General features: G+C 42.5%; 1 protein-coding gene across 4 annotated transcripts in view; it reads right to left on the bottom strand.

The window, feature by feature from the left end:
- LOC143039930 (unconventional myosin-Ie-like) overlaps positions 1–24,926 on the bottom strand; it is a 409,114-nt gene that overhangs the window by 162,424 nt on the left and 221,764 nt on the right. The gene's annotated exons all lie outside the window — the stretch shown is intronic.

Genomic DNA, 24,926 nt, shown 5'->3' with positions numbered 1-24,926 from the left:
TCGAGGTTGATGTTGGTCCTACTGGGCTCAGCCCTGAGGGCGGGGTAGCATGATAAGCGATCCGCAGTGGAATTACATTTTCCGGGTAGGTACTTCACTTGGAACTTGAAGTGTAGGGTCCTCTCCTTGAGCCTAAGGAGGCGGAGGATTGCTATGTCCACCAGGGCCCGATCCCCCCAATAGCTTAGTCAGGGGGTGGTGGTCTGTGATGACAATGAGATTGGGGCACCCAAGGAGGAATAGTCTCACTTTCTACAAGCACCACACAATGGCGAGGGCCTCTACCTCCACCACAGCATAGCCTGACTCAGCGAGGGTGACATGGCGGCTGCCACACAGTGCAAGGATATCAGCCCCCTTTGCAACAGAAGGGCGTGTCGGTGGATGTGCACCCACAGTATTGCTGAAGAACAAACCCGATGCCCTCCTTGCTCCAGTTGGTGATGGCAGCTGTGGGGCAGGACTTATTATAGTATGTCAGGCTGTCCCTGGCAAGTTGGCAGATGATGTCCTGGGCCTGGTGAAACTTGGTACAGAGTTGCTCATCCCAGTAGATGTACTTGCCAAATGGCTTCTTCAGGAACTTCTGGAATGTGTTCATGATGGGAGCTGTGGCAAGGAATGGTGCCAGCTGATTTACTAATCCGTACTCAGCTCTGACGTCGATGATGTTGGGCTGGGGCAGCATAGGGAAGTTTCTGATGGCTGCCTGCCAATCCTCCATGGGTTTGTACTCTTCCCAGCTGAGCTTGAACCCTACGAAGTCCACCTCTCTCCTGGCGAATTGGAGTTTCTCTGGTTTTAGTGTGGTGCCCTTAGCTGCACAGGAATCCAGGAAGTCATAATTGTGCCAAAATGCGTCCTCAATGCCACTGTTGTGCAACAGGATGTCATCCACACATTTGTGCTTCCTTACTACCCCTTGTATGGCATCATTGAACCACTTTTTGTATGCATCACCAGCAGTGCAGTGGCCCATGGGGTGCAGCAATACCTGTACCTACCCCATGGCATGATGAATGTGGTGAGGTTGCAGCGATCTGGGTGGAGTTCCACTTGGTGGTATCCCCAGTGTGCACCCACCACTGACTTATAAGAGTGCTTGGGAATGTCGGATGCTATGTCAAAGGGTGCAGGGGTGTGGCGAGTCTCCCGCAGACATGCTGTGTTGAGCTGCTGAATGGAATGGAATGATTCGAGGGTTGTCTGGCATCGCGACAGCAAAGGTCATTGACACCGATATCGTCAAAAGAAAGTCAATAATAACTATGAATAAAATAAAAGGGTAATTTAAAACATATATATTCTTTAAGTAATAATTAAAAACAAAACTTATTTACAACTTTTGAAGAAGGCCAGCTTTTTCGATGAATTTAAAAATGCCACTAGCATTATACACTACTTCCTCTCCAAGGATCTTGGCAAGGATGTATCTGCTATCCCCATCAAGAGCCTCGGAGAGGTATCGGTGTCTAAGGTCCCCAAGACTGGGGCATTCAACCAGCAAATGTCGCACAGTCAGGGGGACCAAACATTCCTCGCAATTAGGCTGATAATTTCCATCCATCAAATATTTGTGAGTAAGACGAATGTCCAATCCTGAGTCTGCATAGTGCTGTTTCCCATCTCCTAGGCATTCTATCATATTCCCAAGGAGATATCACATTTGTAATCTCCTTCATCTTATTAGGATTAACCAAGCTCCAGTGTTCCTGCCAGATACTGTGAGTAAAAGTTTTAATTTCTGAAAAGTAATCACTGAATAACAGTGGGTATCTCCTTGGAAATAGCTCTGTTGCTGCATGTTCGGCTAATTTATCAGCCTCTTCGTTTCCATTCACTCCAACATGTGCAGGGACCCAGCATAACTTTATTTCAGTACCTCACCTCTCTATAATATGAATCCACTGCAAGATTTTTAAAATCAGCGGATTTATAGTTATAAGCACAGAGTGCTCCAACACCCTTTTGGAGTCACAGAAAAAGGTAAAGCTACCAGTATCCAGAGTTGCCACTTTCTCAACAGCAGCTAGAATAGCATACAGCTCAGCTGTAAAGATAGAGGCTAAAATAGAAAGACCACCTCTGCATAAAAAGTTGCTACTATAGACTACAAACCCAACACCAGCATCAGATTTGGAGCCATCACAGTGTCACTATGCTCTACAACATGGTTCATCAAAATTGAACGGGCTTCATCCTCTGACGTGTCTTTCTTAAAACCATTGAAATATTTACAAAAAGTCACTTCCGGTAGCTTCCAGTGAGGAATTATTGATGGTTTGAAAGGTAATAACTCGTGCATATTTCTATGTTAATTAAAATCTGCTTCACCCAAAAACCATATGGTTGAAGAGATTTTGGATGAGCTTCATAAAAGTTAAAATAGGTTTCCTTAGTTACCATTTTAAAAGTTACAGATTCAGGGAGCCTCTGTAGCCTATACCAATATCTTAGTAAGAAAGACTGGCAATAAATATCCAGGGGTAATTCACCCGCGTCTACCAAAAGACTTGGAATAGGCGAAGTTTTAAATGCACCAGTAGCTAGGCGGATGCTTGCATGGTGTATTGAATCAAGCGTTTTGAGCTGGTTTGGAGAGGCTGAAGAATAGATCTCGCAACCATACAAGATTTTTGAAAATACAAGTGCCTTATACAACTTCAGTAATGTTTTTCTATCTGCACCCCAGGAAGTATGAGCGAATACTTTTAGAATGTTCATTGCATTACCGCAATCTTTGGTCGAATATTAAACCCAAGAAACGGGTCTCTTGAACACAAGGGATTCGTTGTCCTTTAATGTAAATATCAGGGTCTGGATGTATTCCTCTGATTCTACAAAAATGCACAAGGACAGTTTTGCTCATAGAGAACTTAAAACCATTCATTTCTGCCCATTCAATAATCTTATCGATTGTCAGGTGGATTTTCCTTTCCACCATAACCATTCTTGCTCCAGAAAAAGATATGGACAGGTCATCCACAAAGAGTGTGTGTAGGATATCATGAGGAATGACAGACGATATTCTAATAATAGCCAAAGCAAATAATGTGACACTCAACACACTCCCTGTGGTTGGTTGGTTGGTTGGTTTATGAGTTTTAGGCTCAAAAGCCAAGCACTGGAGCATCAAGGGCTATTCAGTGCTATGAAAGCTAAAAGGCGGATGAAAGCTAAAAGTTCAGTGATTTCATTGAAAAAAATAATAATAAAATCGTAAATTACAGTGAGTTATAATAGGTGATAAAACTTGATAAGCTTTAAAAATCTGACCACATGGGCTACTTCACAGTTATCATCAAGCAAGTCCGTCATGGACTTGCCTGTGATTGAACATGCTCGTCGTTCACGTTGAAAACATATGCACTCCGTTAAAAAGTGCGGTACTGTATGGTAATGTGAGCCTGACATGTGCGGCAGAATGGTACCTGCCGCTTGTCGCCACCTGTCATTAAAAAACTGTGTGTCAGATGTGTATGTCCAATTCGCAATCTGGTCAAGATGATGCTGTTCCTTCTATTTGGGCAATTGTATGATTCCCATTTCTTTATGAAGGGACGGATCTTTTTTAGCTTCAAGTTATCAGTTAAGGTGCTCCATCTATGCTGCCACTTATTTTGTATATGAGTGTGTATAATCTCCTTAAGGTCGCCATGGGGTATATGGACGGCAGTAGTCGGCTATAGATCAGCTACTGCCGACTTTGAAGCTTTATCTGCCGTTTCATTCCCCATGACGCCGGTGTGACCAGGTACCCAACAAAAGTTCACCTTGGTACGTTTTCATGAGTGCAGGAGGACCAGCCAATCTTGCACTTCTTGCACCAGTGGGTGAGTGGGCAAAAGTTGCCGAAGAGAAGCTGAAACACTGTTGGAATCTGTATAAATAATGAAACTTTGCTCGTTTGAGCAACTATAGTAGATCTCTTTCACTGCCAGGAGTATTGCATAAGCTTCTGCAGTGAAATTTGAGCAAAGAGAGGGTAATTTACGTTTAATAATTTTTCCGTTAAAAACTGCAGCAGAGCCTACACCTTGCTTAGACTTAGAGCCATCGGTATAGACAGAGATAGAGGTATTGTATTTAGAGGAGCGTTCTAAGAATTGCACCTTGACAGCCTGAGGGTCGTGGTGGTGTTTACAGAAAATTTTGAAAGTAATAAAAAGATGTTTTGGAAAGAAATTAAGAGAGGAAGAGGAGGCGAATCAAGTAGAGAAGAAAAGGTAAAAGGTGCAGATGGAGAGATGATAATGGAAGAGAAGGCAGTAAGGGGAAGATGGGCATAATATTTTAGGGAGTTGCTAAATGTGAAGGAGGATAGGGAAGGAAAGATTGCTGCAGTGGGAAGTGCAAAGAAAATGAGAGTGATGAATGAGGAGAAATAAGGAAGGATGAGGTGAAGGCAGTTGTTAAGATGATGAAAGCAGGTAAGGCACCTGGTCTGGATGGATGCCATGCGGAATGTCTGAAAAAGGGAGGTACAGTGATGGTGGACTGGTTGGTGAGGTTATTTAATGTTTGTTGGAGAGAGGGTAGAGTGCCCGAGGACTGGAGGAGTGCCTGTACAGTATAGTTCCTCTTTACAAGGGAAAAGGGGACAAGTGTGAATGTAGTAGTTTCAGAGGGATTAGCTTGTTGAGTGTAGTTGGGAAGGCTTATGGTAGGATCTTGATTGAGAGGATTAGGAGAGGAACAGGAGTAATTGGTGAGGAACAGTGTGGATTTAGGACAGGTAGAGGTTGTGTAGATCAGATCTTTGTGGTAAGACAGATATGTGAGACAGCTATAGGAAAGGGGAAGGATGTTTTTTGGGCTTTTATGGATATGGAAAAGGCTTATGATAGGGTAGACAGGAAGGCACTGTGGGAGGTTATGCAGATATATGGGATAGGAGGAAAGCTTCTGGGAGCTGTCAAGAGTTTTTATGAGAATAGTAGAGCTTGTGTCAGGATTGGAAATGGAGAGAGTGAGTGGTTCGAGGTAAAGGTGGGACTTCGTCAAAGATGTGTTATGTCGCCCTGGCTGTTCAATTTATACATGGATGGGGTGGTGCGAGAGGTAAATGCAAGGGTAGTGGGTCAGGGATTGGAGATGGTTAAAGAAAATGGAGAAAAGTGGGAGGTGAGCCAGCTGTTGTTTGCGGACGACACTGCACTTGTGGCAGGATCGGAGGAGGGATTGAGGAAGTTGGTGGCAGAGTTTGGGAGAGTATGTGATAGAAGAAAGCTAAAGATAAATGTGGGTAAAAGTATGGTGATGAGATGTACAAGGGGTGAAAGTGACAGTAGACTGGAAGTGAGCATTAAGGGAGAGCGACTGGAGGAAGTGGATAGTTTTAGATATTTGGATGCAAATGTGGCAGGGAAAGGTGGAGTGAAGGTGGAGGTAGAATGTAGATTGAGAGAAGCGAGTAAATGCCTTGGTGGATTAAAGAGTGTAATGAGGAATAGACATTTGGGAATGGATGCGAAGAGGAGACTGTATGAAGGAGTGATTGTGCCAACAGCACTGTATGGGGCAGAAACATGGAACATAAGAGAAGAAGAGAGAAGGAGTTTGAATGTATTTGAGATGAGGTGTCTGAGAAGTATGATGGGGGTTACTAGGCTGGATAGCGTGAGAAATGAGGAGGTAAGGAGGAGAACAGGGGTGGAAAAGGAGCTGGGAGATAGGATTGATGAAAGAGTATTAGGATGGTTTGGACACATGGAAAGAATGAGTGAAGAAAGACTAGTAAAAGAGGTGTGGAAGGCAGATGTGGAGGGAGTGAACATGAGGGGACGTCCTAGGATGAGGTGGATGGATGGGGTGAAGGGGGCTTTGGGGAAGAGGGGAATGTCTGTTGAGGAAGGACGGGAGAGGACAGAACTCAGGGGTGAATGGAGAATGGTTGTATATGGATGATGTTGTGATTGCATGAGGTGGAATTGGCGGGTGGATGGGGGGTGAGGTAGTATGTGTGAGCAAAATTTGACGCAGCCCGAAGGGATTTCTCCCCGTCCTCTCATTTTATGCAATGGGGGGACAGAGAGGGGGGGTCGCCGATTTAATGAAGCGGCCTTGCTGTGGATGTGCTGTGTCTTGCGACACTGCTTCTGACCCAGGGCAGTGGACAGGGTGCAGGGATGACCCGTCATTCAGGAGGTGCTAAGATGAGAGGGAGGGTGGAGGGGTGTGGAGTGTATTCAGGGATGGAATGGGTGGGAATGATTTTATGCCTTTTTCTTTTTGGCTACCCCCCTTGTAAGAGGGAAAAAGCCTTGGTATATGTATGTATGTATGTACAAATGCAAATCTCCACAGGGGGTTTACACCAAGGAGGATACTTTGTTGGGCCTAATTTGGCTATAGTAGCGTCATAAAGACCGATCTCTCTAGATTCCTTCTCCAATCGAACCTCCAGTGGCTTAGGAATACGGGGCCTATCTGGAGAGACGTCGTAAGGGTTCATACAAAATTTAAAGTTGGAGTTATCCTTTGATGTCAAACATTTGGCCAAATATTGTAGTCCCAGCTCCTCTCTGCGTAAGGAAAGAGGTGGTACACCTGAGTCCACATATAGGCTGTCCACAGGGGAGGTACGATAGGTACCCGTGCAGATTCTCAAACCCAGATTGTGCACATCTAATTTTTCAAGGGTGGTTCTAGTAGCAAAGCCATATATCTGGCAAGCATAATCAATTTTGCTGAGGCAGAGAGTTTTATAGAACCTTAATAAAATAGTACAATCAGCTCCCCAATCATAATGTGAGACAACTTTCAGAATGTTGGTGGACTGTCGTACTCTAACACATAAGTCGTTAACATGGGAAACGAATGTGAGGCCCTTGTCAAAAATCACACCAAGGAACTTCACCTCACTCTCATATGGGAGGATAACTCCCTTCAAAAACAGAGTTGGTATCTCTTCTTGCTTCCTACACCTTAGTTTTTTGAGGTGAGAACTTGAAACCTCTCCTGTCAGCCCATTTAGTGACTGCATGATAACATGATAATCTTTTAAAATTTACAGTCTACAGGAAACCAACCAATAAGGACGATTTGACTCACTTCCTTTCCCACCATGACCTCAGTATTAAGAAAGGTGTAGTTATAGGTTTCTACCTCAGAGCTCTCAGAATTTGTTGCCCTGAATTCTTAGAGGACGAGTTTAGGCATATAAAGGAGGTCTTTCAGAAATTATAATATCCAGAGTGCATCATCCACCAGTGCAAGAAAAAGGCACTCAAAATAATAGAAGGGCGGGAGCCAACGAAAGATCCAGCTAGGCTTATCCTTCCAGCCAGCAGCGTCACCACCACCCTCACCCGGACACTTGGGCATTGTAACATTCAGGTAGTGGGGCAGTCCAGCAGGACTATCAAAGAGCTCTCTAGAAGGAGTGACAACCAGGATGAGATGTGGGGAAAAAATGCTGGTGTCTACCGCATACCCTGTGCTGGATGTGATAGAGTATATATCGTCGAGACCTCCCGTGACCTGAAGACCTGGATCCGGGAGCATCGCTACGATTCCAGGAACAACATCACCACCAACGCCTGTGTTATCCACCGGAACACCAACGACCACCTGATGGATTGGGATAACGCAGAGCTTCTTTTTAGTGAACCAGACAGGGTGAGGAGGAAATGCCTGGAAGCGGCCGCCATTCAAAGCTTCAAAACCATTGAGCAGAACAGAGGCATGTTCAACATCGCCCCTCCTATCATCCATCTGTTACCCACATTATACAAATGTATGAAATGTCCCCCTTAGTCCATTTCAACAAACTGTCCGAAATGTCCTCCTTTTTCTCCACCAAGTCCCACCCATCCCCTTCTCACCCCCCCTCCGCCCTTCCACCTAGCACCCACCCCTCCCTGATAACCTCTCCCAGTTCCTTCCCCGTCAGCCTATATGTACTCAGAGTGTTTGCCATATGTCTGTACTTGAAAAAGCTGTAACAAGCGAAACGTCGTACCAATAAAGGTTTCGATCTCACACGGTGTTGATTCTCACATTCCTGGAAGTTCTGGGTTTTTCCCTGGCTTATGACAGGGGATTAGTATTGACAGATCCCAGGTATCAGGTGAAGAGTGTGTGGTCCATAGACCGTTATATACCGTAAGCAGGAACAGCTGTGAACACTGGGGAAGGTTGGCAATCATCTCATATCTAATGTCATCATCACCAGGGGAAGGGAGGGCTGAGCTTGATAAAGCATGTTTCATTTCATCGAAGGTGAAAGGTAGATTAAAGGACTCTGTATTGTTTGAAGGCAGAGGGAGAACTGTTGCCTAGTCACGATGTATTTGAAATTCAGGAGCATAATTAGCTGCACTTGAAACACTAGCGAAGTGGGCACCCAAGATGTCAGCAACCCTCTTCGGGTCACAAACATGAGTACTGTTAGATTCTAAAACGGGCAAGGCATACATACATACATACATATACCAAGGCGTTTTCCCCCTTACAAGGGAGGTAGCCAAAAAGGGAAAGGCATAAAAACACTCCCACCCATTTCATCCCTACATACACTCCACACCCCTCCCACCCTCCCTCTCATCTGAGCACCTCCTGGATGACGGGTCATCCCTGCACCCTGCCCACCGCCCTGGGTCAGAAGCAGTGTCGCAAGACACAGCACATCCACAGCAAGGCCGCTTCATTTAATCGGGGACCTTCCCTCTCCCTCCCCCCTTGCATATAAGGAGAGGACGGGGAGAAAATCCCTTCGGGCTGCGTCAAAATTTACTCACACATACTACAACACCCCCCACCCCCCTGCCCATTCCTCCTCATGCAATCACATCATCATCCATATACAACCATTCTCCACTCACCTCTGTCTTCCGTCCTCTCCCTTCCTTCCTCAACAAACATTCCCCTCTTCCCCAAAGCCCCCTTCACCCCATCCATCCACCTCATCCTAGGACGTCCCCTCATGTTCACTCCCTCCACATCTGCCTTCCATACCTCTTTTACTAGTCTTTCTTCACTCATTCTTTCCATGTGTCCAAACCATCCTAATATTCTTTCATCAACCCTATCTCCCAAATCCTTTTTCACCCATTCTCCTCCTCACCTCCTCATTTCTCACTCTATCTAGCCTAGTAACCCCCACCATACTTCTCAGACACCTCATCTCAAACACATTCAAACTCCTTCTCTCTTCTTCTCTTATGTTCCACATTTCTGCCCCATACAGTGCTGTTGGCACAATCACTCCTTCATACAGTCTCCTCTTCGCATCCATTCCCAAATGTCTATTCCTCATTACACTCTTCAATCCACCAAGGCATTTACTCGCTTCTCTCAATCTACATTCTACCTCCACCTTCACTCCACCTTTTCCTGCTACACTTGCACCCAAGTATCTAAAACTATCCACTTCCTCCAGTCGCTCTCCCTTAATGTTCACTTCCAGTCTACTGCCACTTTCACCCCTTGTACATCTCATCACCTTACTTTTACCTACATTTATCTTTAGCTTTCTTCTATCACATACTCTCCCAAACTCTGCCACCAGCTTCCTCAATCCCTCCTCTGACCCTGCCACAAGCGCAGTGTCGTCCGCAAACAACAGCTGGCTCACCTCCCACTTTTCTCCATTTTCTTTAACCATCTCCAATCCCTGACCCACTACCCTAGCATTCACCTCTCGCACCACCCCATCCATGTATAAGTTGAACAGCCAGGGCGACATAACGCATCCTTGACGAAGTCCCACCTTTACCTCAAACCACTCACTCTCTCCATTTCTAATCCTGACACAAGCTCTACTACTCTCATAAAAACTCTTGACAGCTCCCAGAAGCTTTCCTCCTATCCCATAAATCTGCATAACCTCCCACAGTGCCTTTCTGTCTACCCTATCATAAGCCTTTTCCATATCCATAAAAGCCCAAAAAACATCCTTCCCCTTTCCTATAGCTTTCTCACATATCTGTCTTACCACAAAGATCTGATCTACACAACCTCTACCTGTCCTAAATCCACACTGTTCCTCACCAATTACTCCTTCTGTTCCTCTCCTAATCCTCTCAATTAAGATCCTCCCATAAGCCTTCCCTACTACACTTAACAGGCTAATCCCTCTGAAACTACTACATTCACACTTGTCCCCTTTTCCCTTGTAAAGAGGAACTATACAGGCACTTCTCCAGTCCTCCGGTACTCTACCCTCTCTCCAGCAAACATTAAATAACCTCACCAACCAGTCCACCATCACTGAACCTCCCTTTTTCAGACATTCTGCATGGCATCCATCCAGACCAGGTGCCTTACCTGCTTTCATCATCTTTACAACTGCCTTCACCTCATCCTTCCTTATTTCTCCTCCATTCTCCTCACTCATCACTCTCATTTTCTTCGCATTTTCCACTGCAGCTATCTTTCCTTCCCTATCCTCCTTCACATTTAGCAACTCCCTAAAATATTCTGCCCATCTTCCCCTTACTGCCATCTCTTCCATTATCATCTCTCCATCTGTACCTTTTACTTTTTCTTCTCTACTTGATTCGCCTCCTCTTCCTCTCTTTATTTCTTTCCAAAACATCTTTTTATTACTTTCAAAATTTTCTGTCATACTCCTACCCCATTTCACATCTGCTCTCCTCTTTGCCTCCTTTACCTTTTGCTTTACTTCTCTTTTCTTTTCTTTGTACGTCTCATATGACTCCCCCGTCCTCTTTTGTAACCAATCTGTGAATGCTCGCTTCTTCTCTTCTACAACCTTCTTTGTTTCCTCATCCCACCATTCACTACCCTTTCTTCTATTTCCCCCCGTCCTTCTTGTTCCACACACCATCCTTGCACACTTTAAGACTCCCTCCTTGAACCATCCCCATTCCTCCTCCACACCCATCTCTGCTCCATCCTTTACTCCCTCCCACTCCTCCTTCAGCTTCTTTTCGTACTCCTTCTCCAAGGCAGTCGGTACAAATTTACCTTGTAATTTACGGATTTTATTCCAAATCTGGCTCGTAGGGGTAGCGATGGTTAATTCCGAAACATATTTCTACCAGGATTCACGCTTGACTTCTTTAAATATTTTCTTCTGTCTCGCATGGGCTCTAGAATAAGCAAGTTGGTTTGCCTCACAAGGCGACCTGAGCAATCTACGAAGGCATGTCCTGGTTATTTTCCTAGCAACCTCACACTGTTTATTCCACCAAGGGACTACAGGGTGCCTGGGTAGGCCAGCAGTTTTGGGGATGGTTTGTTGCACAGAATCTATGATGGTCTGTGAAAGGTGGGCATAAGCAGCAACAGGGGATAAAAAATTGGTGTGCGATTCATTGATAGCTGATGATTTAGTGAACTCTTTCCAATCAGCCTCCTTGATCTTCCATTTTGGCAGGCAGGGTGATGGGATACTTTTAACATATTGAAGTAGTATTGGCCAGTGGTCACTGCCATGCAGATCTCTATCAACAGCCCAATTGTACTCCAACCGGAGGGATGCTGTGCTTATAGTTAAGTCGATGGCTGAGGTGGTGTTATGAAAAATATCATATTGAGTGGGAGAACCATCGTTCAGCAGCACTAAATCATTATTGGCATCAAGTAGCTGCTCAATGATGTAACCCCATCTATCACAGTGTATGTCACCCCATAAGGTGTGCTTGGCATTGAAGTCACCCATTAAAATAAATGGTGGAGGGAGCTGGTTCACTAAGTCTTGGATATCTGAGACATCCAGCTGTCTATTTCGCCTAAGGTTGTCGAAAAGGTGGTCTTCAAGTTTAGGGTCTAAATAAAGGGAGCACAAAGTGATCTTTCTCTCGAGCTGAACCTGTACAGCACAGGCTTGAAGGTCTGTATTGAGCTGGATTGTAAAAAATCTAATAGACTTGTGAATTATGAAAGCAGTGCCACCCTGTGCCCTCTCCTCAATAATAGGGGGTGATCTATGAAAATTATAATTGAGTCCAGGATTATAACTCGTATCTCCTAGTTTTGTTTCTTGAAGGCACAAAATCATGGTGTTGTAGTCTCTAAAAAGTGTTTGGATGTGTTCAGAGCTACTGTTGAGACCTCAGCAGTTCCATTGTATGATGGACATTTTTATTTAGGAAGCTTTCCACTTCCAACTTTAAGAGACTTTTTCTTTTCTGCCTGATCAGTGTATTGTCTAGAGATAGTAGGCCTGCCATCAATTCCGCCTGGAGGCTTTCCACCTCTAGATCTCTCATCCTTTGAATTGCCCTGAGAGGAGTTAATACGGCCAGGATTGTGGCTCTCAATCTTGATCTTTGATGCGTTTGGTGTCGATGTATTAGTTTTTGGAGGACCAGTAGCATCCGATGAAAGCACCTTATATTTGTTTGAGGTAGGGATGCTCAGGGTAGGAGAGGGAGGGGTAGGGAATTTCCTCCCCTTTTCTTACCACGTGTTGGGGATCTCTCCGCCGTAACACCCTTTGCTGGCCGCGCATCATCTTGCGAATGCACATTCGCTAGTGAGGGAGTGTCCTCTGATCCCTCAATAACGGGCACAGATGATGCCTGAGTTAACTCCTGAGAAGGAGGGGTGGGGGAGCTGGGAGGTGCTACCTCAGCAACGGTCGAAGCCTGTTTCAGGCGGGTATCTGTTACCTCAGAGGTTCTACCATGTGAAGCGGTAGGCTGAGGCGCCTTAGAGACAGTAGCTCGTCTCTTTGTGACCTGGGCATATGTTCTAGTTTGGCCTAGAAGCTTCTTTGCGTATCGGATACTGATATGCTCTGCTTTGGATTTTTGAAGTGCTGCTTCTTCATCCTTATAGGATTGACAAGTCCTGTCATGGGCCTGGTGATCCTGGCCGCAATTCACACACTTGGGTGGTGTTGTGCATTCACCATGAATGGGGTAGGAGCATATAGCACACAGTTGCTCTCCACTGCAAGCAGTCGACGTATGGCCAAATTTAAGGCATTTGAAACATTTTAATGGCTTTCGCTTAAAAGGGCGCACAGCAATCCTTTCATTTTCAATTATGATATGCATAGGCAGGTCAGGGCTAGTAAAGGTTAGTACAATCATTTTGGTGCCCCGTAGTTTCCGGATATGGAAGATGTCATCAGGGCACATGTCCAGAATCTCTTTCTCTTCAAGATCGTATAGGTCTTTGTCATATATGACACCTCTACCATAGCTGAAGTCTGTGTGTGGCTTAATTTCCTTCAGAATCTCATCACTTTCAGCTTTTAAGTGACTCAGCATATAAGACTGAGTTTTGGACTTTCCATGTATTAGAACTTTGTTCTTGCCAAATCTGGTGATACCACCACTACAAATTCCACTTACTTTCCTCTGCAGATATTTACAGAACTTATAGTAATTATAGTTTACTTCCCGGGCAGTGGCCACCAACCACATTGGAGGACTTGGTAGTCTCTCCTTGTGGGAAGTATTTAAGCCATTTTCCTTCTCAGAAGGAGCATACAAAGAAGGTACATAAACATCTAGGGCATTAGGGGCACTGGCACATAAAGCCCCAGTGACGCCTGCTCCACAAACCTTCAAATTTGGAATATCGCTACTAGCTTTCAGAGCAGCATTGTGGCTAGTATATGACAGCCAGGCTTCCCAAGAATTTCCAGGTTCAGCATAACACATACGGATTTCCAAAGCTCTGGAGGAGGGAGAACCCAACTCAGTAGTAACTTTTACCACATTATTTTTACTAGTGGAATCATAATGCTGTTCTTCATTAGGAGTTATAGTCTCCTTTGAAGGACACAAAGAGTGAGAATTATCCAAATCGGGTTTGAAACGGCGGAAGGGTCAGCATCGGTTCCCTCCTGGTCAATGGGTTTTGGAGGAGGAGGGGCCTCCAAAACCTGGGAGGATGATTCATCCATAATTGGATGGAATCAAAGTTTTATGGTATAGCCTACTACTTATAGAGCACTTTCGGTAAGTTGTAGGGCCACACCATAAGCAACATGAGGTTTGAAGTGTGTGGAAAGAGATACTGCAGGTGCCTGGCGCCCCAGTCACTTAGGGAAAGTCCCTGCAGAGCCAGAAAAGGGTCCAGAAATGGCTATTTACAGGTAAAGGGCCTCAGCGTCGAGTTTTTTGGCTTTGACAACCCGTTTGTCCTCTGTAGTTTTGTCTCATATAGTATGAGGCCGGCGTAGCCACCCTTTTACCTGTACTACAAGGGAGAATGGTATCAAGCTCAGGAGTCTTCCTTCCCATGCGCATCCACTGACCACCGAACCTTGCGAGCCCTCGCCGGTGGCACCTGTCACCAGGTGAGCCCCCACCAACTTGGTCAGCTACCAGCACACAGGTCAGAGAGAAACCGGGAACTTAGAACTACCTTAAGAAGGTGCAAGAGAAAGTCGAGGGTGCTTCTCAGGGAAGGCAATCTGGAGTTTTTCAGAGAACCTACCCTGAGATAATAGCCTGTTCAGAAAGAGAAGAAAGAGTGCAGTAACTAAGAAGGATAGGGATAAACGAGCCATCAAATGAAAGAGGGGTGGAGGTTGTTTACCAGTTACTTACACTTTAGCCTGTGAGTCTTGGTTTGACAGTTCCAGTATGGTCTGTGCAGCATGATTGAATCTGCCAGGGAGGAAAAACTCTCCCCGCTGCCATAGCCCATACCTTCATCACTATGCACAAGCCCCTCCAGGACAGCAACCTGCTCACAGGGCGGAGGGGCACACTCCCCTGTGGCACACCTTCTTCTTGGCATTTTCTGTCTGAGTATGTATTACCCACCTTAACTTGAAAGATCCATTGAGCCAGGAAAGCTTGAATAAATAAAGGCAGTTCACCTCTCAATCCTACTCTATGAATGGTTTTCAGGATTCCATGCCTCCATGTAGTGTCATATGCTTTTTCCATGTCAAAGAATACTGACACGTGGTGATGTTTTGCAGCAAATGCTTCATATATCGACGACTCAAGATGGATTAATGCATCAGTTGTCGAGTAAATTCTTCTAAAGCCACAACAGACATTCCCCCTTCCTCAAAGCCCCCTTCACCCCATCCATCCATCTCATCCTAGGTCGCCCCCTCATGTTCATTCCCTCCACATCTGCCTTCCATACCTCTTTTACTAGTCTTTCTTCACTCATTCTTTCCATGTGTCCAAACCATCCTAATACTCTTTCATCCACCCTATCTCCCAACTCCCTTACCACCCCTGTTCTCCTCACCTCCTCATTTCTCACTCTATCTAGCCTAGTAACCCCCATCATACTTCTCAGACACCTCATCTCAAACACATTCAAACTCCTCTCTTCCTCTCTTATGTTCCAAGTTTCTGCTTCATACAGTGCTGTTGGCACAATCATTCCTTCATACAATCTCTTCTTAGCATCCATTACAAATGTCTATTCCTCATTACACTTTTCAATCCACCAAGGCATTTACTTGCTCTCTCAATCTACATTCTACCTCCACCTCCACTCCAGCCTTTCCTGCCACATTCGCACCCAAGTATCTAAAACTATCCACTTCCTCCAGTTGCTCTCCCTTAACGCTCACTTCCAGTTTGCTGCCACTTTCACCCCTTGTACATCTCATCCCCTTACTTTTACCCACATTTATTTTCAATTTTCTTTTATCACACACTCTCCCAAACTCTGTCACCAACTTCCTCAATCCCTCCTCTGATCCTGCTACAAGCGCAGTGTCATCCACAAACAACAGCTGGCTCACCTCCCCCTTTTCTCCATTTTCTTTAAACATCTCCAATCCCTGACCCACCACCCTTGCATTTACCTCTCACACCACTCCATCCATGTATAAGTCACACCAGTATTAGATGCCTTTTTTACTTTCCATACTGTAGAGGGGCTCATGTTCAGGATTACAGTTTCTGTCAAGTCATACAGATCTTTGTCAAAGATGACTCCTCTTGCATAACTAAAGTTTAAATGAGGCTTGATCTCCTTAAGCATTTCATTATCTTTAACCTGCATCAGAAGCATCATCTGGGTTTGCGTTTTGGATTTTGCATGTACTAGCACAGTGAATTTTTCAGAGTGGGAAATGTCTCCACTTTTAATGCCACCTATTTTCTTTTGGAGGTACCTGCTAAATTTGTAATAATTATAATTTTTTTCCTTTGCTGTAGCAATCAACCACATAGGAGGATTGGGAGTCCTTGAGTAATCATCATCTAGTTGCTGATCAATAGCTGGAGCCCATTCAGATGGTACATTCATGTCTAGATTTGTTGGAACTCTGTCTGTTAAAGCTCCTCATAAATCAGATTCACATATTTTTAGGCTGCTCATGTCACAGCTGGCTTTGAGTGCATCTTCATATTTACTAAAATTAACCCATGCTTCCCACTTTTGTTTATTTTCAAGGAAGTTCATTCGAATTTCTGAGATATTACCAAAGTCACCCAGGGTATTTGAGATAATCTCATAGTTACATTGAAGAGAAATATCTTCAATGTGAAGAACTCTAGTTTTCTAATGTTTGTTGACTTTCCCATCTGGGGCTTGATAGATTTATTCTGCGATTTGTCTTTTTCCTTATCCTTGGTTGTGCCGAGAGAGGAGTCCAAGCTAGGTCCAGGTTTGTCGGAGGATCAGGAGGGTCTGGGGGTGAAGGTATAGGTGCCAGTTTGTTACTTGCTGCAGAGTTATAGTTTTCTGCATTGGTTGTGGCCATATTTGAAAGTTAGTTAAGAGAAATGCATGGAAGAAGGATACTATGGCCTCCCAATGCTTTCATCAAGAATTTTCTAAGTTTCCCAAAATCTGTCTTGTTATACATTAGTCTTCCTTTTCTGTGTTTTTCGTTAATTTCTATATTTATTTCTTCATTTAATTCTAGTTCTATTAGTATGTCACCACTTTTTCCAATTGGTGTCTTGTATTTGATTTTATCCACAATTTCAGGTTCTGATGTGAATATCAAATCCAATCTTGAGGGTTCATTGTTATTTCTAGATCTGGTGTTTTCCTTGACCCATTGTGTCAATGTGTAATCAATGGTCATTTCCAGTAATATGTTTCCCCAGTGATCTTCACCTTTCACGGTAATTTCTTCCCAACATATTTCTTTCAAGTTAAAATCACCCATAATTACCAGATTTTCTTCTTTCTTTAGTATTTCATTTAGTGTTTTTCTTGTGTCTTCCACCATTCTGGAGTATTCACTTTCATTCCATGCATGAGTTTTAGGTGGGACATAAATCACTGCATACTTTCTATTTTTCATATCTCTATCCTCAACTCTTATCATAATCAACTCCACATTGTTCTCTCCTTCTGTGATTTTTGTCACATTTAGGCCTTTCTTGGTTAGCAACATCACTCCTCCACCCTGCTTTGTTTCTCTATTTCTGTACCAACAATTATATAATCCTTGGCCTATACTATTTGGTGGTAATGATCCTTTTAATTTTGTCTCCACAATCCCCATTATATCTGGTTTTTCTTGTTCTAGATAGTCATTCAATTCATCTATTCCTGATATCAATCCATCTATGTTGGTATATGTTATCTTTAATTTTTTCCTTTTCTTCCTTTTCTTCTTTCTCCTGCATTTCCTTTTCCCTTATGTACCATTTCCTCAGTCTCAAGTCCATCACTCTCCAAAAAAACTCCTTTCTTTCATTTTCTGTTCTTTTCTCATTCTTTTCCTTAGCTTCCTCTTTAAGTGTTTTTTCCTTTTCTTTTTCATCACTCCAACCCTTTTTTATCCATAAATTTTTGTAGTTTTTACTTTTTGATAGTTTTCCTACATTTGTTACTATTTCTTCTGCTATTCTTTTGTTCATCCTATAGATCTCTTCTATTGCCTTTTCAAGTCCTTGCCCCTCCTTCTGCATTTCTTTTAGTATTTCTGTCACTATATTCTTCTTCTCTTTTTCCCTTTGGAACCTTATTAGTCCATATTTTTCTTTGATACCATAGATTACAATACATTTTTTTTTTTTTGTCTATTGTGTCAATCTCAATCTCAATCTCTTTTTTCTTTTATTACTTCTATCATTGTGTTCTTTGTACTTCATTTGTTCTTTGACTATTTCTTTAAATAGTTTTTTTTGTTTTCTTTGTCTTCTTTCATTTGGTTTTTGACTTCCATCTTGTTTGATTTTTTCACTGTGTCCTTTGTACCGTATTTTTCGGACCATAAGGCGCTTCGTACCATAAGGCACACCTGTAATTTGCTATTCCCTGTCCTTACATAAGGCGCACCTGACCATAAGGCGCACCTGGTCTCATCGGAAAATCATGCATATGTGAGTGCATTCAGAACTGAACATTTTTATTGTTGAATGAGAAAAAATTGGTTGGGATTTAGCAAAATTACAAAAATAAATGGTATATTTTTTCATTTTGGTCAGTGAAATCAGACCACCTCCATGGACGGTCTGCCCTGCCAATACCCCTAAAAAACAACATAAACACATTACGGTAATTGTGGGGAATAAAACCAACATTAGCAGTTTTATTCCCAGAATTCTCTATTCACTTAAAAACACAAGATTACAAATGAAGATAAATTTTTAGTTTCGACCATGGGCACAATATAGCAATAGAAAATTAATTATTAATTTTGTAAATTACAATGTATCATCGTAATATGCAATTTTGTGAGCGGAAATAAAAAACAAAAAAAGTGCTAAAACAGATTTCGTAAGTAACGAAGTCGTGTCGGACGAATGGTACGCCATGTTTATGATAGATCCCGGCGTCAAAGAAATGAAAGGATGATAAATTCGTCTAACCTAACCTAACCTAACCTGTGTTTAATAAATCATTACCTGCAAATTAAATGTCATCCAGCTCGTCCTCGTTGTTGTCGTCGTGACAGACGTTGGCGGGCTTTTCAACCACTCAGCTTGTGGGGTATACAAAGTTCTTGCAGCTTGAAGGAATGCATGTATCTCCGCTCCATAACATTCCTTCAAGAAAATGTACCTGGCGAGGTACTGTCAGAAGTATTGAGGCCGTCAATTGACAGACGACAAGATGGCGTCCCGATCCTATGCTACCGACTTCGTTCATTAGCATATTTGCTTGTAGCAAGGTATTTTTTATTTTCATTTCTGCCCACAAAATTGCATATTATGTTGATACATTTTTATTTACAAAATCAATAATTAATTTTCTATTGCTATATTGCACCCATGGTCGAAACTAAAAAAATACCCAAATGACTACAGTCTGAGTGGAGCGAGACTAGACCAATGCAAAATGGCTGTCTGTGTTGTGGACGCTATCATGTTATAGCCATGATAGTGTGAATGAATGCGGTGGCATGGACTCGAAAACTGTCGAAGTTTTCGCAATTTTCTTGTCAAGATACATGCATCTTGGTTATAACTTGGTTGTAACTTTTGCTAGGCCTATGCACTATCGCCGTTGGCAGGCTAGCTATGAAATGTGTCAAAATAGTACGTCACTGTACTAGGCATTTTTTTGCACTTAAGCCACACATAGGGCGCACCTCACGATAGGGCGCACCACCTGATTTTGGCCGATTTTAAGGATTTTGTCCGCGCCTTATGGTCCGAAAAATACAGTACTTCATTTGTTCTTTGACTATTTCTTTAAATAGTATTTTTTGGTTTTCTTTGTCTTCTTTCATTTGGTTTTTGATTTCCATTATGTTTGATTTTTTCATATTTTCACCAACTTTGCCTGCCTCTATTAATATCTTTTCATTAACTTCAGCACAGATGCTGGTGTGTGACATGCGTAAGGGCTCTGGGAGCCAGGTGGATTCGATGTGGTGGCCCATCCATTACCGGCAGCGGTACTCTTGATATGTTGAATGTAGATGCTGAAAAGTGCCATAGTAGCTACTCCTCGAACCTGGCTACGTAATCCTTGAGCGGGAGGAGAGGCACTGTGGATGGTTTGGGCAGTGGCTGGGTGAATGGGCCTGTCTCTGGTGTGGGCTGGACATGTGCTGCTTTGGGGGATATGTGTGGGAAGCTCCCGGGGACCAGATGTAGCCCCTTGCAGGCATCAAGAGATAGGAAGAGATTCTTGGCCAATTGCACAAAGTAGTTATCTTGTTCTGTGGTACAAGCCACTAGAACAATGCTGCACTTTGTGGTGTCTATGCACTTCAATGGAAGGTCAGCCACATCTTGCACATTAGCACATGCTTGTAGATTTGCAGGTTACAACCCCACCCCTGATAGGAGTGCTGGCCCTGCTGCACAGACTTGGGCCCCTGTGTCAGCCACTGCATCCACAGTGATCACCTGAGGTGTGGCCCCATAGATGATGATAACTGACACTATAGGTTGGCAGGAGGGTAGGGCCCCGGCACACCTGATAGCCCCCGACACTTTGGCAATATCACTCTTGGGCTGGGTTCAGGGGGTGCTCCTGCAGCACCTTTTAAAGTGGCCACACTTCCAGCACCCATCACATTGGGCTGTTCTTGCGGGACAGAGTGTATGCCCTGGTGCATGACGTGTGCTGCAGTTTCCACAGGTGTGGGCCTGTGAGGGGCTGCCAATCTGTCTTGCAGGTCTGAACACTAACCACTCACATCACTGCCAGCCATATGAGCTGGTTCCTGCCAGCACAGCTTAGCTGCATCTTTCTGCACTGATTCAAATGAACAGCAACTTGCTCTTAATGTCATGACACACATGATATTGTCACATTGTTGATAAACATGGTGTCTGAGCACCTCATCCCTAAGCCCCAAAATCAATTTGGGCAATAGCATGTACTCTAGGGAGTGGTTGCACTGGGGGCATTTGAACTTGCAGTTTGTAGCCTTTTGTGAACATTTTGTGAAATAATTGCTAACACTCTCACTGGGTTCCTGTGATGCATTAAAGAAATCAGACCAGAGCACTGCCTGATTGCACTTGCATAATACTATTTGCTTAATTGCAGCCAGAGCCATGTCCGAGGTGAGGGCATTCCATTCTTGTACTGTGTATTTCGCATCCAGCGTGCGTTGCAAAGCTGGAGTGCAGTGTAGCCTCACACGGGACACTGCATTGTGCAAGTTGAATCTGCAGAGGGATAACCAGCACTCCATGGATCTCCTCTAGGTCCTGAATGATGCTAGCGCCATTTCCACATCACATTTCTCCAGAGTCGCAGAGGGTGGGACCCTGGTGGCTGACGAGCCATGGCTGCCAGCAAAAGCGAAGCCAAGGACTGGATGACTTCCACTGATTGTCTCAGCCTGCGGGTGGTGGGGGCCCTGGATGATTGGGAGGGCATGTAGGTGGGGTGACATGGCAAAGACATCTTGGAGGTAGTAAAGCATACATCCTATCCTGTGATCACTGCACCATGGTAGAAGTTGAATGAAACACCATCACATTGATTTTGTGATTTATTGCTGTGCTTCAGCACACTCCCCTTACATACTCGCATACAGATACATATGGGCAGCACTCGGCTGCCTAAACTATCATGCATCCTACACTGATTGACACTACAAAGTTGACCCTGGTTAATACCAGGCAATTTCATTTAGATATGGGAAGACCTTACAACAGACTAGAACATGTGTACAGTCTCAAACTGTTCAAGATAGTATAATGATCCCATTCACCTCAGTGGTGAATATAATTGTCATTATCCAGAACAGAAACTAAATATTAATAGATTAAGGTATCTTTTTTATGTATTTAACTAGTTGTATTTTACAGGACGGGAGCTATGCTCGTTGTGACCCATTTTCGTATCTCTCCATGTCCAGTTTTTTCTTGAAATCGTGTATAGTTCTGGCATTCACTGTTTCACTGTTCAATTTGTTCCAGACATTGATCATTCTGTGTGGGAAACTATTCTTTTTTAGGTCTCTTCTGTAACTGTCTTTTTTTAGTTTCTTTTCGTGTCCTCGTTTCTCTCGTCCCATTTTAATAGGTCATCTCTATCAAGAATTTCCATCCCTTTCATAATTCTGAAAATGGTCAACAAATCGCCTCTTTCCCTTCTCTGCTCCAATGTTGACAACTGTAATTTCTCCAATCTTTGTTCATATGTCAAGTTTGATAGTGTAGGTGCCATTTTTGTTGCTGCTCTTTGGATTCTTTCTAATTTTCTTGTGTTTTTCTTTGTGCTAGGTGCCCACATTGATATAGCATATTCTAATTTCGGTCTTATCAATGTGATAATTATTTTCTCAACCATCTCCTTATCCATGTAGTCGAAGGCCACTTTCATTGATCTTAATAGGTTGTAGGTCTCTCCAAATAACTTAATTACATGTTTGTCAGGTGTCAAATCACTTGAGATGATTACTCCTAGGTCCCTCTCTGAGTTTACTTTTTTGACTACTTTGTTTCCAATCTTATACTTTCCCGAAACTCTATATACTTTATCCAGGTCATCTTGTAGCGATCTGCAATCTTCTTCTGTTTTCACTCTCTTGAGTAATTTGGCATCACCAGAAAGAAAGTTCATGTAACAATTTACTCCTTCATCCATATCATTTATGTATATGGCAAACATTAAAGGAGTCAAAACAGCCTTATGGGATGCCACTTTTTACATCTTCCCATTTCGAATTTTTGTCTCTGAGTACCACTCTCATTTTTCTCCCAGTTAAGAAATCATTCAGCCAATCCAACAGTTTGCCTTGAATTCCTCCTCTTTTATCAATTTTACTTAATTTTTTTGTGTGGTACCTTATCAAATGCTTTCCGCAAGTCCAAGAAGGTGCAGTCTGCCCATACATCTCTTTCTTGTATTATCTCAATTAGTCTCGAGTAAAAACAGATTAGATTTGTGGTGCACGATCTTCCACTTCTAAAACCAAATTGTTTGGGATTTATTATTTTGTTTTCTTCCAAGTGTTTGGTCCATCTGCTCCTGATAATCTTTTCGCATATTTTTGCTACTGTACTTGTGAGGGACACTGATCTAAAATTTGTAGGATCTCTATTTCCTCCTTTATGTATTGGTACTATGTTTGCATCTTTCCAATCTTGCGGCACCTTTCCCTCTTTTAGTGAAAAGTTTATTATCCTGTGTAGTTTATCTGACATTTCATTTATACACTTTCAGTATCCCATTTGCAATTCCATCTTGTCCATGCAACTTTCTGACACCTAGGCTTTTTATTTGGTCTCTTATTTCACTTTGTGTTATTTCTATTTCCTTCATTGTGGGTGAACTTTCTAGTTGTCCATCCTCCCAGGGTTGTGAGCTCTCAATTGTAAAAACAGACCTGAAATGCCTGATCATAACCTCTGCCATCTCTATGTCATCTATGTATTCTTTGTCTCCTTCATGCAATTTTACTATATCATGTTTATCCTTTAGTTTGTCATTTATATATCTGTAAAAGAGTTTCGGTTAATCCTTACATTTGTCTATGATATCCCTTTCATATTCTCTTTTTTCTTTCCTGTGTATGTTTACATATTCGTTTCTAAGTTTTTTATATGTTTGCCATTTAGATGTTTTCTTGTCTTTTTTCCATTTTTCCAGGCTTTATCTCTCTTGGCTTTAGCCTCACTACATCTTTTGTTGAACCAACATTTTATAAGAATCTCTTTTTTTTTCTTTTTTTGGTACATATTTGTTAATTCTTTCTTTGTACTTTTCTTTAAATATGTTCCATTTGTCTTCCATATTTGTTTCCTCTTTAGAGAACCTATCCCAATTTGCATTTTGGAAAAATTACCTTAGTTTTACAAAGTCCGTTTTGTTATACATAAATCTTCCTTCTCTATGTTTATAATTTCTATGTTGTTTTGTTCTTTTAATTCAAACTCTATTAGTATATGGTCCCTTTTTCCAACTGGTGTTTTATACTTCATTCTGTTTACAATATCTGGTTCAGAAGTTAATATTAGGTCTAGTTTCGATGATTCCTCATTGTTTCTATATCTAGTATTTTCCTTAACCCATTGTGTTAGGGTGTATTCAATAGTCATATCTAGTAGAATGTTGCTCCAAAGTTCTTCTCCCCCTTTAACTAACATTTCTTCCCAAATTATGTCTTTTGCATTAAAATTGCCCATGATCACTATGTTTCCACCCTATTTCAGTAGCTCGTTTAGCACCTTTATTGTTTCTTCCAATAATTTGGAATGTTTGCTATCTGACCACTCATGGGTTTTTGGTGGTACAAACACTAGTACAAATTTTCTGCTTTTAATCTTTTTGTTGGCAATTTTAATCATAATTACCTCTACATTGTCTTGACCTTTAATAATCTTTGTCACATTTAGACCTTTTTTTGATCAATATCATGACACCTCCTCCTTGCTTTTCAGTTCTATTTTTTGCCCAGTGGTTATATAGACCATGTCCCACTATGCTTGCTGATAGCAGTCCTTTCAATTTTATCTCTACTATGCCATGATATCAGGTTTTTCTATTTCTAGATAGTCATTTAATTCGTTGATTCCAGAGATCGATATTTATGTATGCCACTTTTATTTTCATATTTTATTTTATTTTTTGGATTAGGTTTCCATTTTTTTGATGTACCATTTTTTCAGTCTCAAGTCCAGCACTCTCCAAAAAAACTCATTTTTTCCCGTCTCTGTTCTCTTTTCATTCCGGCCATTTGCTTCAATTCTGAGCACTTTGTCCTTCTCTTTTTCCTCATCACTCATTTCCTTTTTTATTCTTATATTTTTTAATTTCTTGCTATTGGCCAGTTTGACCGCTTTTGATAATATTTCCTCAGCCATTATTTGTGTTCTTAGTTTTATTTTTAGAGGTCTAAGATGTTTTTCTTTTGAGTATTTGCTGTACATCAAAATGAGTGAGTGAGGTAAGGGTCTTTTATATTGTATAAAGAAAGAGTATACCAAATATGTGCATGAAAAAATATAGATATGGATAGGGGTGCTCTTCATTTTTTTTTTTTTTTTTTAACTATGACTCATTTCTGGTCAGTGAGTCATGAAAAATTTGGGAAGGAGAAACTGATGTGATGATACTATTTAATCAATCTGTTGTTCCAGATCTTTTGCAGAACCACAGCTATCAGGTAACTGACACCAGCCACCAGATTGGCCCTCAAGTCACTC

Source organism: Oratosquilla oratoria, chromosome 27, assembly GCF_046742065.1.
Source record: "Oratosquilla oratoria isolate Oo_2021 chromosome 27, ASM4674206v1, whole genome shotgun sequence".
Classification (NCBI taxonomy): Eukaryota; Metazoa; Arthropoda; class Malacostraca; order Stomatopoda; family Squillidae; genus Oratosquilla; species Oratosquilla oratoria.
Note: the sequence above shows the minus strand (reverse complement) of the source record. Positions and strands in the feature narration are given on the sequence as shown.